We start from the raw sequence: 16,006 nt of genomic DNA, 5'->3' as shown, positions 1-16,006 counted from the left end.
GAAACTGCTGTCACTGGAGAAACAGAGTAGAGGAGAGGGGCTACACTAGGACTTCAGGCCCATGCTTGTCACTGTGCCCAGCCACTGGACCAGGACTGTGTGGCAACCAGTACCTACCTGGGTCAGAATAACCACTAGGCGCTGTGTACAGCAGCGCTAGCACACCTGAAACCTGCACACCCAAAACTGCCCATGGAGGATGGTGTTGCCATGGCAACCCCAGACTTGGCTGGAAAGGGCCAAGCTTGCTCCCTGGACTGGTCCCTCCCGATCAACGCCATCCCCACATTGCTTGGTCCTAGCCAGAAAAACCCAGGCAAGGGGCTGGGGATGCTCGGCTCCCACAAGCTGGCGAGAGGCTCTACGATGCAGACTCCGGGGGCTCAAGTGCCATAGGACAGCCGCAGCCCACAGACCTCTAGCAGAGGGAAGAGAGAAAAAGAGGAGAGGAGAGGAGAGGAGAGGAGAGGAGAGGAGAGGAGAGGAGAGGAGAGGAGAGGAGAGGAGAAGGAAGAGGAGGAGAGGAGGGGGGAGGGGAGAGAAGGGAGGAGAAGGAAACAGGAGAGGTTCGTGGATCCAAGGCTCATTGTGGAAGCCACACAGGAAACAGCATGGGTGGCCAGGCCGCAACTCCTTCCTGAGTGGGAATGGCGGAAGAGACTCTGGTACATCTCTGCTGGAAGGCAACATGGGCCCAGGAGCCCAGGAAACTGAGTCCCAGAGCTGAGACATGGAAAGTACCTGCTGTGCGGCAGGTGCTTCCCAAAGTACTTGCTTAAGGTCGTTCTGACCCGCACCCGCAGGGAATTATGCACGCAGGTTCCACCTGGGGGATGGAGAGATCCAAACCGAAGCCTGGGTGCTGGCACACACCTGTCACCCCAGCAAGTTAGGAGGCTGAGGCAGGAGTATTACAAGTTCCAGATTGGACAACTTAAGGACTTAGCAAGGCCCTATTCCAGAATAAAAATGCAAAAAGGGCCGGATGTGGCTCAACGTGGAGGCCCTGGGTTTAATCTCCCATACTGAAGAAAAAGAGCTCACTTCTGCCACATGTGTGCACACATGCACACACGTTCACACAAACAAGTCCACCCTTTGGCAGCTGGTTTTAAAGCTGTTTGTGCTTTTTTAAAAATAGAAACAGACAGACTTTCCAGGCCCAAAGGAAAGGGCTGGACTTGGGGGGAGGAGTCGGGCAGGTTTGTGGGCAAGGGATACACAAGATCTTGAACAGGAACTGTAGGGTGAAGAAGACAGCTTTGGGACAGGACACTGTGGAGCTCATGGGTGGGGCCCTGTCAGTTCCGTTCAAAGTGTGGGACAGAGACTGGAATTCCTTCCTATGTGCACTTGCAATGCTGTAGGCAGGACTCAGGCCCTTGTGTGTGCCAGGCCAGGCTCCCAGCTCTCCTCCTTCTCCAGAAGTCTCCCTCTTGCAGACCTCTCCGCCTGACGCTGGGCCACACAGTGAGGCCCTTGCTTCTAATACAGAAAGGCTTGGGTGGCAGCCAAGACTCTGATCACAATGGTGTGGCACAGGACAAAGACGACCCAGGATCCTGGAGCTGCATCTGGAAGGTGGCCCCAGCCTCCCTCCCAAGTTCACAGAGAGGTTTCTGTGTGACCTGCAGGACGTGGGGCTGGGGCTCACGCTCTGCCTTCGAGGCTCTTGAGGGCTGGATACTCCAGCGGTGGAGCGTCATGGGAACGGTCACTGCAGGGAAGAAACCAAGAAAACAGGAGCCCACAGGAGCCCCTGCCCACCTCTGGAGAGCTGAATGCCACAGCCAACACTGCCTCTACCTGTCTGTGGGAGCTGCCTGCCAGGATGGGTCCCACAGTGGGAGCTACATGGCTCCTTCCTGTCCTGTGTAACCTGGGCACCCCTGACCTGCAGATGCTCAAGCAGCACCTCTGAGTGTCAAGCAGTGTCTCCCATGACACCAGCTACCTGAGCAGGCCACGAAGTGATCTCCTGAGGCAGATCAGCTGGCAGGAGGTGGCCCAGTTAGACACCACTGGCCCTGGGGGCATCTTGCCCATCCTCCCCGGCTCTTTGGCCTCCCCTGCCCAGAGCAAGAGTGGCTGACCAGGTGAGAGCTGAAGCTACCTGCATCCCCTGAGTCCATGCCCACGGGGCCCCTGCCTGGATCACCACGTGGCCCTGGTGCTCCTCACCCTGCACAGGGTCATCCTGGCCCCTTCACCATCCATGAGACCCCAGCCTCCCCTGCCAGTCCCCATAGGCCACACTCATCCCTCACCTGGCAGTCTCACTGCCCTGTGCTGAGCTCAGAGTCATTGTCACCATTTGCAAAGGGCCCTGTCCGGTCACCTGTCTGCCTCAGTCTTTCCTCTTATTACTGCCAACCACCGAGGCAGAGACCATACCAGCACCACCCTGCACATCACCAGCCCAGATGCCACCTCCGGTGCCAGCCATGCTGACCTGGAGGGCACTTTGTTGGGGCGCAGGCATTCACCCTAGTGTGGATCAAATGCCTCAGGAACTCGAGACCCAAGGGAACGGGGATTGCACAGTGCGGGGCTTCCTCCACTTGAACAGCTGCTTTGTTGTAAGAAGAATTCAAAATCAAAACATTATAAAAGCTGCACAAACAATAAGTCCAAATTAGCCCTCGGGAAAGTAAAATAAACACTTCTGTTTCTGTCTGTGTGGGTGACACTGCGGCACCAAGCCAGGAGGAGCTGCACACCACCCCCCATGACGAGGTCCCCACCCCCCTAGACATGCAGGATGTGGGGCAGGGGGGCAGCTGGAGGAGTGCACCCACCCTGTACCTCCTGCCCACACCGTGTGTCCTGAACCACCCACAGAGCAAGGAGGACAGTGGTCACAGAAGACGGGGCCCAGGACGACAGGGCCCAGGACGACCCTAGAGAGAGCCTGCAGTGAGAGAGAGCTGCTTGGGAGGAGAGGGGTCCCTGGGGCCACAGTGGCAAAGCAGGGGCTCTTTGGGGTGCACTGGCCAGGGACAGCTCTGAAGCCATCAGAAGCCAGAGGGCCACAGTGTCCCAGTAGACAGAGAAGCTGTGCAAGGGACATGGGCCCAGCTGGGCAAGGCTGCCACAGGCCTGGCAACATCCACAGAGCTCCTGAGCCAAGTCCTACACCAGCCACCATGGCCCGCGTGGCCAAGGGTAGCTGCCAAGCCCCGTGCCCAAGCCACAGCAGGGCCACCAGGGCCTGGCCAGCCACCAACAGTATCCACAGCACTATTCCTCCACCAGCCCAGACACTGAAAGCTTCACTGCTCTTAGAGGACTTTGCATGTATGTGTGTGCGTGTTTGTAGGTGTGTGTGTGTGTGTGTGTGTGTGTGTGTGTGTGTGTGCATGTATATCTCTGTGTGCACTTGTGTGTTTGGGAAACTGAGAGAAGACACAGGGATCTCTACCATTGAGCTACATCCTTGGATCTTTTAATTTTTTGAGATAGGGTCTGCTTAGTTGCCTAGGCTGGCCTGGAATTTGTGACCCTCCTGCCTCAGCTTCCCAAGTCAGCTTTGCAATACTAGCAAGAGGCTCAGTCAGGTCTGGCAGGGAGGCCTGGTCTCCCTCCCCAGCAGCTTTGCTCTCCTCCGAGGAGCTGTGAGCCTGGAAGGTGTCGCATGACTCTGTATCCTGGTCAAACCAGCTCCCGGGGTGGAAGGTGTGGGTCCCAGCACAGCAGTGGCTCCTGACCTGGGGTCCGTGCCTGCAGTGCACTCATGGAGATGCCACAGCAGTGTGTGATACACTGTGCAGCTTGCTGCCTCTAAAAATACACCTGAAACTGGGGCATGGGAGGGAGCTGCAGGAGAGGCCCTCAGTGTACGTGCATATGTGTAGGTGTCTGTGGCTGTGGTGCTGACACCCATGGGCTCGAGAGAACCCATACCCCACAGTCCAGGGCCAGAGGTGGGGACTTTCAAGCCCACAATTCCTGCAGGATGGGAGACTCCTCACTGTACCAGGGAAGACATTCTCAGCTCCAAGCGCCAGAGACCAAGGGGACAACTGCTTGGCTACAAGGACATCAGTGTCTCCACCATGGTCTGTCCAGAGGGAGGGCATCTGTCTCCCAGGTCCTCTCTGATTTGCTGTCCTGGCACTTTGACTCCTCAGCCTCAAGCCTGCTGCCTCATGCCACAGAATGGCTGCCATAGTACTGGATATAAAATCTTAGTATCAAAAATAGGAGTTTCCTCCATTCCTCCAACATGGCTGTCTCCCTAATGGCCTTCTATTCCGTGAGGAGGGACATTTCCCTTGCTTGTTGCCAGCCAGAGCCAGGCCAATGTCACCTTGCCCCAGTCACTGGCAGAAGGGAACACAGGGACGGGGCTGCCTAGATGGCATTGTGGTGTGGAGTGCCCAAGTGTCATGAGGACCATTTCTAGTCCCATGGGGAACCCTGGGTCACCAAAAGAAACACTGCTCCCACAGGAGCTAGGAATGTCGGCCTTCTTGTTCAGAAACGAAGACATTTGAAGTAGGTACCTGGTCAGGGAGAAATTGCTTTCAGAGACAAGCATCCAGGTCTGGGGACATAGCTCAGCGGGGAGCACTGAGCCATTGAGAGAGACAGAGACAGAAACAGACAGACAGAGACAGAGACAGGCAGAGACAGAGAAACAGAGACAGGCAGAGATAGAGACACAAAGAGACAGAGACAGGTAGAGACAGACAGACAGGTAGAGACAGAGCAGGCAGACAGAGACAAAAGAGACAGAGACTGACAGACAGGGATAGAGACAGAGACAGTGAGAAAAGAGAAAACAGACAGCCCTTCTCTGTCAGCTATGGGGGGACCATCACACCCCAGGGACTTCATGCTAAGGACAGACAGAGCAGGCTGAGGAGCCTTGGGGAGGGAGGTGCAGGAACAGCTCTGCTGCCCGTGCCCTGCAGGCAGCTGTGCTGGGGTTGGGATGGGGCTGTGGGCACAGCAAGCTGGAGAGCTCTAGGGAAGGAGGGCAGGGGGCCTGAGTGGAAAGGTGCCAGATGAAGCCAGCCAGGTGGGGCAGCAGGTGACCTGCCCTCCACTGGCAGCATGTTTGGTTCCCTTGCCTTTTACCCAGGCCAGGTGCTGGTGCCGGTCTGAGCACTGTGGCTTCCCTGCCTATATAGTGGGTGTCACTGGCCTCCATCCTCCTTGCCATGCTCCAGACTCCTGCCCCAGGTCCTTGCCAGTACCTGTGTGCAGAGGCGAGAGGCAGTCTGCCGGTCCTGGCACTCTCAGGCTGGGCCTGGGCCCTAGCGGCTGGTCTGTGACAAGATCCTCGCTGTGCCTGCTCTGGCCTGCACTGTGCTCACCACAGGGTCTGGCAGGCGGGCACCGAGCAGCACAGACTGCACAGTTACCACCACATGGCACAGAGTCAAGGCAGTCACAGGGCCAACAGCCACAGCCCATGTGTGCAGGGCTCAGAGGGACCTACAAGAGAGGTTCCCTGGAGAACCCCAGACCCAGGGACGCCATAGGTCACACAGCTCTCTGTGCTGGGTCAAAACACCCAAAGGATTACCTGAGGAAGAAAAGGCTTGTGAGGCTGAGGGTTTGAGTCTGAGACCCTGGTGTGGGCAGTGAGAGAGGGTGTGGCCGAGAGAAAGGGCCCAGGGGGTCAGAGGCAGCTCCCCTCCAGCCCTGCCTCTCAGCCCCTGCACCTCCCGACAGCAGCCCCTGGGGATGCCCAGAGCACATGCGTCCAGTCTCACAGTGCACGCAGTGGAGAATCCAGGGAGGCCTGAGATCCAAGGTCTTCTGAGTTGGGGCAGCAGTGGCTGAGCCGGCGCTTCATTACAAACTTGGCATTTTATCCACAGAGCCTTAAAAGCTATTAACTGGCTCAAAGCAGGGACTGACAGTGGGCATCGTGGCACAGGTCTGTAATTCTGGCACTTGAGGGGCTGAAGAAGGAGGAATTCAGCAAGGAGACCAGGCTGAGCTACTCAGTGAGTTCAAGCCAGCCTGGACAACATAGCAAGACCCTATCTCAAAAACTAAACAACAACAAATTAGGGAAATAACCTAATTGTTGTACTTCAAAGAGCTTAGAGACAAGCTAAACACCTGCATTCAGAAACATGGACACAAATGATGGTATGTCTATTCACAGCCAGAAACATGGCCACTTAAAAGAGAACATGGGCAGTTCTTCCTGCCTTCAGCCTGGTGATGCTCACATAGGGGAGAGGACAACGAGCGTCCTTGGGGAGGCAGTGGGGAGCGGCTGCAGCAAGGTCTGGCCCGGATGTCCCTTAGGCTCCATGGGAGGCTGGGGAGTGATGGGAGGTGTGGCCTGGTGAGACAGGCAGGTGGCTGGGGTGCGCCCATGGAGAGGACAAGGGTTGTTCTATCCTCTTTGCCCCATGTGTAAAACACTGGCACCTTCCCCTCTCATGCTTACCCCAGTGCACCGGGCTCACATGCACAGACGTCCCTAAAGCTGCCACCACACAGACCTTTCCTCTATGGGGACTGTGGGCCTCAGGTGCAGTGCCAGTGGCCGGAAGCTTGATTGATGCAGCTCACTCAGCAGTACAGCCTGCTTGCAGGGGCAGTCCTGGCTCAGGCACACAGATGCACCACAGAGGAACACAGCTACCCAGAGAAGATTGTGGGTGACCTGACCTGAGGAGCTGCACTTGGAAGCCATGCACATGCACAAAGCCTTCCACATTCACACTCATGGCCTCATGAGAAATTGCAACTGCCAGCAGGCAGGCAGGTGAATGAATGTCAATAGGATCTCTGCAGTGGTGGAATAGCACTGAGCCATGAACACAGGAAAGTGAATTCGTAAGGTTGACACTGAAGGCCTGGGCTGTCATCCCGGAAAAAGCCAAACTATAAGGACAGAAATTAAACTATGACAGGTGAATTATCTTTAATTTAAACCACCTTTGCCAGTCACTGGGGGTGGAAATGCACCGGGGAATATTCAAGGTCATGGAAATGTCCCAAACTGAGACTGGCAGCATCACATGACAGCGAATGTGTTCAGCCCACAGAGCAGTGCGCCCACGAGTGTGAGCTGCACTCTGCAGGCAAGGCCTCTGAGCTCCTCATTGATTTCCCAGCACAGGTAACTCAGGAAACGCACTCCATATCCCCACTGTTAGGTGACTCTGATCACATCGTCCCAGAAAAGGCCCCTGGAAGCAGAGCCAGCCTCCTCCTCCAGGACGCCAAGCTCTGGCTCTGAGCAGACCCTCCACAAGCCACCCAGGAGAGGAATCTGAAGGGGAGAATAGCCGGACAGAGAGAGGAACCCATTGAGCTACCACATCCTGAGGACAATAACCCAGCCCCTGTCCTGCTGCTAACCTTCACCTAACCGAGACCCCAGCATAACTCTAACCCTAACTCTGCCCAAGACAGCCCCAGTGCTAACCCTAACCCAACCCCAACCCCAACCCCAGCCTATCCATAATCCTAACCCTAACCAGACCCAAGTGCTTACCTTTGCAGAATGGTGACTCCAATCCTAACTGAAACCTACCCCAGTGCTAACCTTCATCTAACTATGACCTCGGCCTAAACTTAACCCTGTCCTTGCCCCTAAGCACAGCACTAACTGCAACCTAACCCTAACCCTAATCTTAACCCTAGCCCAAGCCCTGGCCCCTTCCTAACTCTGACCCTAACTTTCTGACCTTATCCCTTCTCCTCTGACCCTAACTTTAGAGGCCCTAAACCCTAGCCCTAACCCTTGCTGGGTCAGTGATTCTCTGGCGCTCTGGGTAGAGTGTCAGAGTTGGCAGTGAGTGGAGGCAAGGAGGCCAGCAAACCTGGGCCTGCTGTGTTGGGAAGGGTTTGGAGAGGAGCACCCACCACCAGTGACTTGTGGAGCCCGAGTTCTGTGCAGTAGTGTGATACAGGGGGAGATGGAGGTGACCACACCTGGGACTGAGGTCAGAAAGCCAGCTTTTGAGTCGTGATTGTAATAACTTACCCTGCATTATGAGTCACATTGCCACTCTGTGCCTCAGTCTCCCCATTAGTGAACAGGGCAGTTCTGGGAGCTGCCAGGCACTGCCTGTGCCTATTATTAACAAAGGGGTGTGGCCAATGGGCGGCCCCATTCCCAGTTGCCACTGATTGGACACTGGGCAGGGTGCTGCCTGTGGTCAGGCAGCTCATTGGGCAGGGGCTAGTGAGGCAACTGCCACTCAGCAACCCCCATGCCAGGGAGCTCCAGCATGAAAGACACGGCGGCCATGTCCCCATCTCTTGTGTTCCTGGTGGCCCTGGTGTTGGGGCAGGGTTACCCACAACACCCCGTTGCCTCAGCCCCAGCCAGCCTGCCAGCCTAAGGAGGGGTTGGCAGAGGACGTCCCTCACTTTGCAGACGAGGATACTGAGGCCACACCAACTTCTGGACACTCCAGAGAAAAGTGTGCTTGCTTTGTAGCTCAGTGAAAATACATTTTAAAAAACAGATGCTGTCATCAGCCTTGGGATGCGCCGGGCTGGGAGGGCAGTACATGTTGTTCCAGCCTTTATTTAGTGTGGGTTCGCATCCAGGGCCAGCTCACTCCTGTGCCAGCCCAAATGAGTCAGTCGGAAGCTGGCCACTTGGTCTCCTCAGGCTTTTGCCACTGACCACTTCATAGCTCCTGGACATGGCAGTGCTGTGGACTCTGCTCCCAGTGGGTACCATCACTGCTGGACGAAGCCCCTGTCATCCACACCTGGACTCTTCCTCACCCCAGGCTCAGCAGGACCACTGGGGTGTGCTAGGCGGGGCCAGAGTGAGGGGCCCTGGCAACACAGGACACAGTGCCCACTTGAGGGTCCCCAGCCCAGGACACTGGCAGTGCAGTGTGGCTGCAGCACTCATGAGAGCCCTGCGTGGAGGGTGAGGGGCTGGGAAGGCAGGTGCCCACTTGGCCCCAATCCTGGCCACTGCACTGCCATGGGCCGTTTCCCCGTCCATTGGCTTGGGGGAGACACAGTCTCCTGGACAGCCAATGGCCAAAGGATGTGGAGAACCAGAGGTCCACCATGGGTAGGCCATGTCATCTCCAAAATCACTCTCATGCCACCACAAGGCTCAGCCCCCAGAAGCAGGGGCAGTGGTGGTCAAGAGTTTGCTCAATGGATGTGAAAGCCATATGAAGAGAGGCTCTTCTGCTCCCTCCCTCCTCTTCTAGACTCCATGATAAGGGATTCCATGCCGGAAGCAGTGGCAGCCGCCCTGTGACCATGAAGCATCAAATGTGAGGATGAGGCTTAGCCAACCCAGGCACCAAGCAGAAGGACTCAGATGACTGAGGACAGTCCACACCTGGGGTTTTGCTGGGTGAGCAGCCAACACACAGGCCACACTCAGTGTTCTGCACCTACAATTATCACCTTCATCCATTTTGTGCCTCCTGCTCACCTCCCAAAGCCAGGCCAGCCACTGTCTTGCTTGCTGATTGTCAGCAAACATCTGTCGAGTACCTGATGGCCCTTTCAGATGACGGCGTAGTGACCGACAAACACAGTGGTTATGAACTGTGCTGAGTGTCAGGCGTTGGCCATGGTGCTGAGGCCCTGGAGGAAGCTGCTGGCTGCATCATGTGAACCAGGGTGGGAGAGGATGGAAGGGACCACGCGGCAAGGAGGCACGGGGGACTTAAGCCAGGACATGGCCCCAGGCCAACTCTGTGATAGACAGAGGGTAGGTGTCCTCATCCTCCCCAGCACCAAGCCACCTCTGCCCTACCTATCCCCACAGCCTCAAGCTGCATCCTGGCTTGGCCACTTACCCAGTGGGCTGGGCCCTGTGCCCTCCTCCTGCTTTTCAGACTCGCTGTCCAGGGGCGGGAGGTGAGGAGGAAACTATCTGTCCCTCGTCCCAAGAAGAGGATGGCCCACCAGTTCAGGGCCACCAGAGGCCACAGGGCCTAGCAAGAGCCACCCCCCTGCAACTCCTTTCCCCAGTCCCCAGCCTGCCACACACAAGAGGTGCCACTGCCTGCCCTCCAAGCCCCGGGGGCAGCACAGTCCACCTTTGGCCTCCTCCACCTGCAGCCTCCTCCAGCCCTAGGCCAGAGAGGGGTGGAGACCTGCCCGGGTCACAGAGCACCCTGCTCAGGGTAGTCCAGCCCCCCTGCTGACCCCAAATCTGCACCCACAGCCTGGCCTGGCAGAGTAGCAACTGCGACCCCCCACAGTGGCCCCGGCCCTTCTGTCAGTGTCCAAAGCCTCCAGCACAGCCTCTTCAGGATGACAGTGTCCTGGGCATGGACTGTTTCTTCTGGCAAGCCTCATCGCCATGGCCATCTTGGTGCCTTTGGGACAAGGAGGCACTGGGTTCAGCAGGGACAGCGGTGTGCTCACAGTCCTGCCCCAGTGTGCGGTGCCCTGGGTCTTGTGGTTTCAATCCATGGTCAGAAAGATCAAGCACTGCCCAGGGCTACCAGTGGGCAGGACTGCCGGGTGATGGACAGAGGCTTGGCGAGGCACCCAGACTCCACGAGAAGAGGAGATGCAGCCCTGCCTGGGGCAGCAGAGCCGGGGAGAGCAGCACAGACTGCCATACCTGGACAGAGCGGGACATGTGGCTGTGCAGGGCAAGACCACACAGGAACAAACACCTCTCGTCTCAACCCTCAGGAGGCTGAGGCAGAAAGATCACATGTTCAAGCCCAGCCTGAGCAACTTAAAACAGAAAGGGTTGGAGTGTAGTTCAGTGTTCTAGTACCTGCCTCATCCCCACACTACGAAAAATGAAAAAAAAAAATCCTATCTAAAAAGACAAATAAGTAAATACACAGAAATGTGAAACAGAGAAAGGGCCTGTTTCCCCACACAGGGAGCGCAGCATGCCTCAGCCCCTGAGCCCCTGGGGCACGCAGGCAGGGAGGGTCCTGACAACAGGATGGGGTCCTCTCCTGCATTGCTCCTTTTCCACTGTTTATACGCACTCCCTCAGAGCTGGCACCTTCTCCCCAGGCCTCTGCCACCACAAAGCACTTCCTGTGAGAGGCTGAGATGGTCCAGATGAGACCAGCCATGGAGAGTGAAGCCCAGGAGCAGTGCCTGTGAGGGCTGAGCTCCTGGCTGTGCCTAAGGACAGCACCACCACTGTCCTGCAGGGCAGAGAAGTTCACAGATAGGCTTGGACCTACACACAGCATGCAGCACAGTGCGGACTCCAAACTGGGAGCCAGAAGTCAGGTCCCACCAGTTCGCTTCCTCCTCTCTCAGGGCAGCCCAGAGCAGGCAGGTCTGTCCTGCGTGGTAGTGGCCAGGGCCCTTCTAGCATCGCCCCAGCTGAAAGCCTTGCCTGCTTCTGCCTCAGGCCTCCCTGTGCTGCGACAGTTGACCCCATCCTGGGCTGCGGGGGTTCTCCAAGGGAATGTGTGTAGGACTAGACGCTGTGCCACGACATGTCAGCTCCCAGAGGTATCCTGACTCCCTCAGTCAGTCACCACCACATGAGGGAGGAGAGAAGGCAGCCATATCTGCTCCTTCCGGGGGGAGGGCCCTACCCATCCCTGTCTGTGCCTCCTTTCCTCTGCTGCTGCAGGGGTTGGGGGTGCAGGCAGGGTTAGCAAACCCTGCATGGGAGGTCTGTCCCCAGGAAGGACATCCCCAGGAGAGCCAGGCTTGCTCCACACTTCCCTGCCTTTGCTAGACTCCTTCTTCACCTGCAGCCACCATCCAAACCTGCCTCACCAGAGTGGAGCTAAGTGTGCAGCTATTAAGGGTCATCTTTTAAGTGAGAGGGAACAGGACTGTGCTGCTCATGTTCATGACTGTGTCTCCCCAGCCCAGCATGCAGAGCAAGTGAGGATAGGTGGATGCATAGGTGGATGCACAGAAGGGTGGATGAATGGATGGACTGATGGGGAGGGAGTGGATGGATAGCTTGATAGATGGATGGAAGGTGGGTGGGCAGATAGATGGATGGACAGATGGATGTATAGGTGTATGGTGGATGAGTGGCATAAAATCCCAAAAATCTGGGGTTATCGCAAAGAGATATACATCCCTTCCCATGCTCCCAGGCTGAGGTCTGTGGTACCTTCTCTACAGATCTCATTAAAAGCCTTGGTCCTGCAAATAGTTGTTCAGTCCCTGACTACCCAACAGGCACAAGTAGCCATGGCAGAGGATAAAGACAAGAAGGGGAACCCAAAATTTGTGAGATTGGGGTGGGAATGATGGGGGTGAAAATGATCAAAATATGTTACACACACAGATATACCTGCCCACATGAAAGAAAAAAGAATGAGAATGAAGACCAGAACAGGGCAGCCCCAAAAGTCTGGAGCAGACAGTGCCCGGGAGGAGGTGAGAGGAGATGAGGTGGGGGGCTATAGGCAGGCCCTCTACAGGTCCTCAGAGCAGCCCGCAGCACCTCCGACTGGACCTCACGCCAGCCATAAGACTCTGGCATCGGAACTGCACCAACTCAGGTCTTTGCAGGCCCTGGAGACACAGAGGCTGGCCTGAGGCCCTGCATTCGCCCTGGCACCTGCAGAGCCCTAAACCACACGTGTGCAGGAATTCTAGGTCGTTCCACCCCATTCTCCGAGTACTCCCCGCTCCCCTCCTCTTCCCCTCTTCCTCCTCTCTTCCTCCTCCACGCCTCCTTGTAGCTGTAACCCACAGATCCTTCTGGCTCACAGATCTCACAGAACTGAAATGCCTGAGGAAACATGAGTGTGAATATCTCAGTGTGGGCTTCAAGCCTAGCTCCTCAGGGTCCTCAGTGACATTGCCAGGACTCCAGTTCCTCTCCATTCTGTGCAGGAACTTCCCTACGGCGGGCAGGAGGCCATGGGAGGGCCATGGCTGCGGGGCCTGGAGCTCACTTCTGATGGTGGCCAGGGCAGGCTGAATCGCAGGCACAGGCTTGATGGGGGCCATCCCAAGGCCCAGGAGCCTGTACCCAGGAGAGGGAGGCAAGAGGCAGTAGGGCACCACACGCCTGCAGGAGCTCCTTCGCTCCCAGAGATGCCCCAGGCTGTGGTGACAGAGGCCCTGAACAGCAGCAGTGGGGCCTGCAGAGGGGCCAGGTACCACCTCCTGCTGCAGTTTAACTGCTCCCAACAGCCTGTCTTGGTTACTTTTCCCTTTGCTGGGACAAAATACAACTCACCCAAAATGAAGGAAGAAAAGATTTATTTACCTTCAGTTAGTGGAGGTTTCAGTCCATAATCAGCTGGCTCCAAGGCAGGGTGGCATGGCACTGGGGTAATACTTTAAGGCAGCAGCCAGCAAAAGCAGCCAGAGCAAAAGCGCAGAGCCTGCTCTCTTCCTCCCTCATGTTGCACACAGGTCACCCCATCCCGACCTCCAGGGCAGGTGTAGCACTCACACCACCTCTGTGCCCTCCTCTTGCACAGGATGAGAATATTTATAAAGAACTCTGGCTCCCTGATGAGTCTCTTAAACTTCTAAACTGCTCAAGTTGACACAATGTATCAACCATAATACAGCCAGATTGTGACTACAGAGCCTCCTGCCTTTCCAGTATAGTGACAACAGGGCATCAGTTGTCACCATGCATCTCCTGGAAGCAACCCCAGCTGGCTGGCAACCTGCACTTATCCACACCGGGTGACAGGAGGTGTATGGTGGGGAACAGGGGGTACTATCAGGGCCCCACCCACTGGGACCACCAGCACAGGTCATGCCTCCACAGGACAGAGGTCAACAAGGGGCGCCTAGCAACTGTGCTCCAGCATCCTACCTGTCCCACTGCATGAGGCCTGGGTTCCCCATGGTGCCCTCTCTGCCCTTGCCCAGTACCCTCTGTACAGTGGTCCTATCCCCATCTACCTTCCCCCGCACTGTGTCCAACCCAGCTGCTGGAGGCTTTTTCCACAAAACACTGGCACTGTTTCCATCCTAACCTTGCTCAAGACCCCTCTGCAGCTCCCTGCTCCTGCCCAGCATCAGCTCTTTAGTCCCTGCCAGGCACCAAAGGCCTCTCAAGCACCAGGTTCCACTGGGCTTCTGACTGTCCAACACACTGCAGGAGAGGCAGAGACTAGGTGACCACGAGACGTTGACAGCCCTGAGAGTGTGGGCAGCTGAGGGCGCAGGGCCCGTCCTCACATCCTGAGGAGGAACCCAAGCCCTGCCCTCCACAGTCTGGCCAGACATGCACAGGGGCACCTGCTCTCCAGGGATACGGTGTGGACAGGCAACGTCTGTGCCACTATATGGCCATCATCACAGCAAGACAGAGATCCCAGACACTGCCCGTGACCACAGGACAGAGCGCCAGATCCCATTGTCCTTGAGGAGTATGAGTGGCCAATGCAAGTGCCAGGGTAGCCTGGCTGCTAGAAAAGAGGTCACTCCATCTCCAGATCACACCAGCCCCTCGGAGCAGGGCTAGCCTTCAAAGTCGTTCTCATGGAGGGTAGTGACAGGTACAGCTGGCCCTGCAGTGCAGGTCAGTTTGTCCACCTCTGTGGACATCTGTCAAGGCTTGCAGCATTTCCTATGGTCACAGTTGAGGGCTGCTGTTGGCACCCGAGGGTAAAGGCCAGGACGCAGCTCTGGCTGTGGCAGAGGACACATGGCCTGATGCCCACAGTGTGCAGAGTGAGAGCTGGGTGCACCTTCACTGCTCCCTAGTCATCTCCAGACCTTGCCATAACTCTGCCACTGACAACATCGAGCAGGAGGAGACAGCTCTGGCTGAGAGCAGCCAAGGGCCACATCCATGTCATTCCGCTGATCAGGACCATGGCAAGGATTTCTGCCCATCCTTCTGTAGGAGGGGTTCCAGACAGGTTCTGTGTCCATGGGATCCTGCTAAGGACTGGGTGCCCAGGAGTCCTGAGCCTCCTCTGCCTCCTGCTCCCTTACAGGCCAAGGTGCAGAAGAGAACAGTGCTGGGGACACTCCAGTGACTTTTGTTTGTGCAGTGGGGGACACTAACAGTCCCCAGGACACCCCTGTGGTATAAATACTGACCCATCACAAGCCAGAACCCAGGTCCCCAAGGCCTCCCTGGGTCACGGCTGGAGCAGGGAGGGCAGGGGGTGATGGTAAAGAGGGGAGTTCACTCTAAGAGCCAAACCTCACAGAGGCTGGAGAGGGGTCTAGCCTGTCCCCATCAGGCACCATCCCATGGGTGGCAGAGGCAGGAGCATCTCGGTGGGCAGGCAAGCAGAGGATAAGGTTCAGGTGGCTGCCAGCATGGGCCACTTCCACAGAGCCCCTACTACTCTGCCCATGTCCATGTCCCTGTCCATGTCCATAATGACCAGCATCATCCAGGACTCGCCACCTCCTCCTCCCTTCTTGTCTCTGTTCTCCCTTCCATCTCCTGTCTTCAACGCATCCTTTCATCCCCTTGGCCCTCTGTTGCCCCACTAGAAAGGACAGTACTACAGCACAGCAGATAGTGGCACTGGGGGACCCCGCAGGGGAGAAGGGCACCCCCGTGCCCAGTCACACCCTTGCAGAGCTACACTCACAGACACAGCTCGGCCCTAGGTGCTAGCCCTGGTGCATCTTCATCCCCAATTCTCCTGGGCCACATGGGGACAGCACAGCTCTCTTGGGCTCAAGGAGGCAGCAGGAGAGAGGCCCCCAGCTGGAGCTCCATGGGGCAGGAGCACTTGCTCCACAAGGACAAAGCCCAAGGGCAGAATACTTAGAGCAGCTCTGTCTGCAAGATAGGGCACCAGGCACCTGGCTTCTCCGCGGACCAAGTCCCCACACAAACTTGCAGACAGACTCTCTGGGAGGGGGGGGGGTAGCCTCTTTTGGGCAGAGATGGGGGGAGAGAGAGGGATGTGAAGGCCAGGCAGGAGATGGACAGGATGCCCCAAGTCCACCCTGCAGCCACCAGACAGCTCAGGTTGCCCCAACAACCCCACAGGAAGTCTGCGCCAGCTCCCGAAGCTGAGGAAACAGAGGTCCCGAGGTGAACAAGGTCGTCCCAAAGCACACGCTGATCCTGAACTCACCCGTGGGCTGGTATGCTGCACAATTTCCCCATTTGACTCTCACCAGAGTCCCAGGAGGCGGATTC

This window comes from Cavia porcellus, unplaced genomic scaffold (genome assembly GCF_034190915.1).
Source record: "Cavia porcellus strain 051 isolate PalLab524CR breed Dunkin Hartley unplaced genomic scaffold, mCavPor4.1 scaffold_177, whole genome shotgun sequence".
Classification (NCBI taxonomy): domain Eukaryota; kingdom Metazoa; phylum Chordata; class Mammalia; order Rodentia; family Caviidae; genus Cavia; species Cavia porcellus.
Note: the sequence above shows the minus strand (reverse complement) of the source record.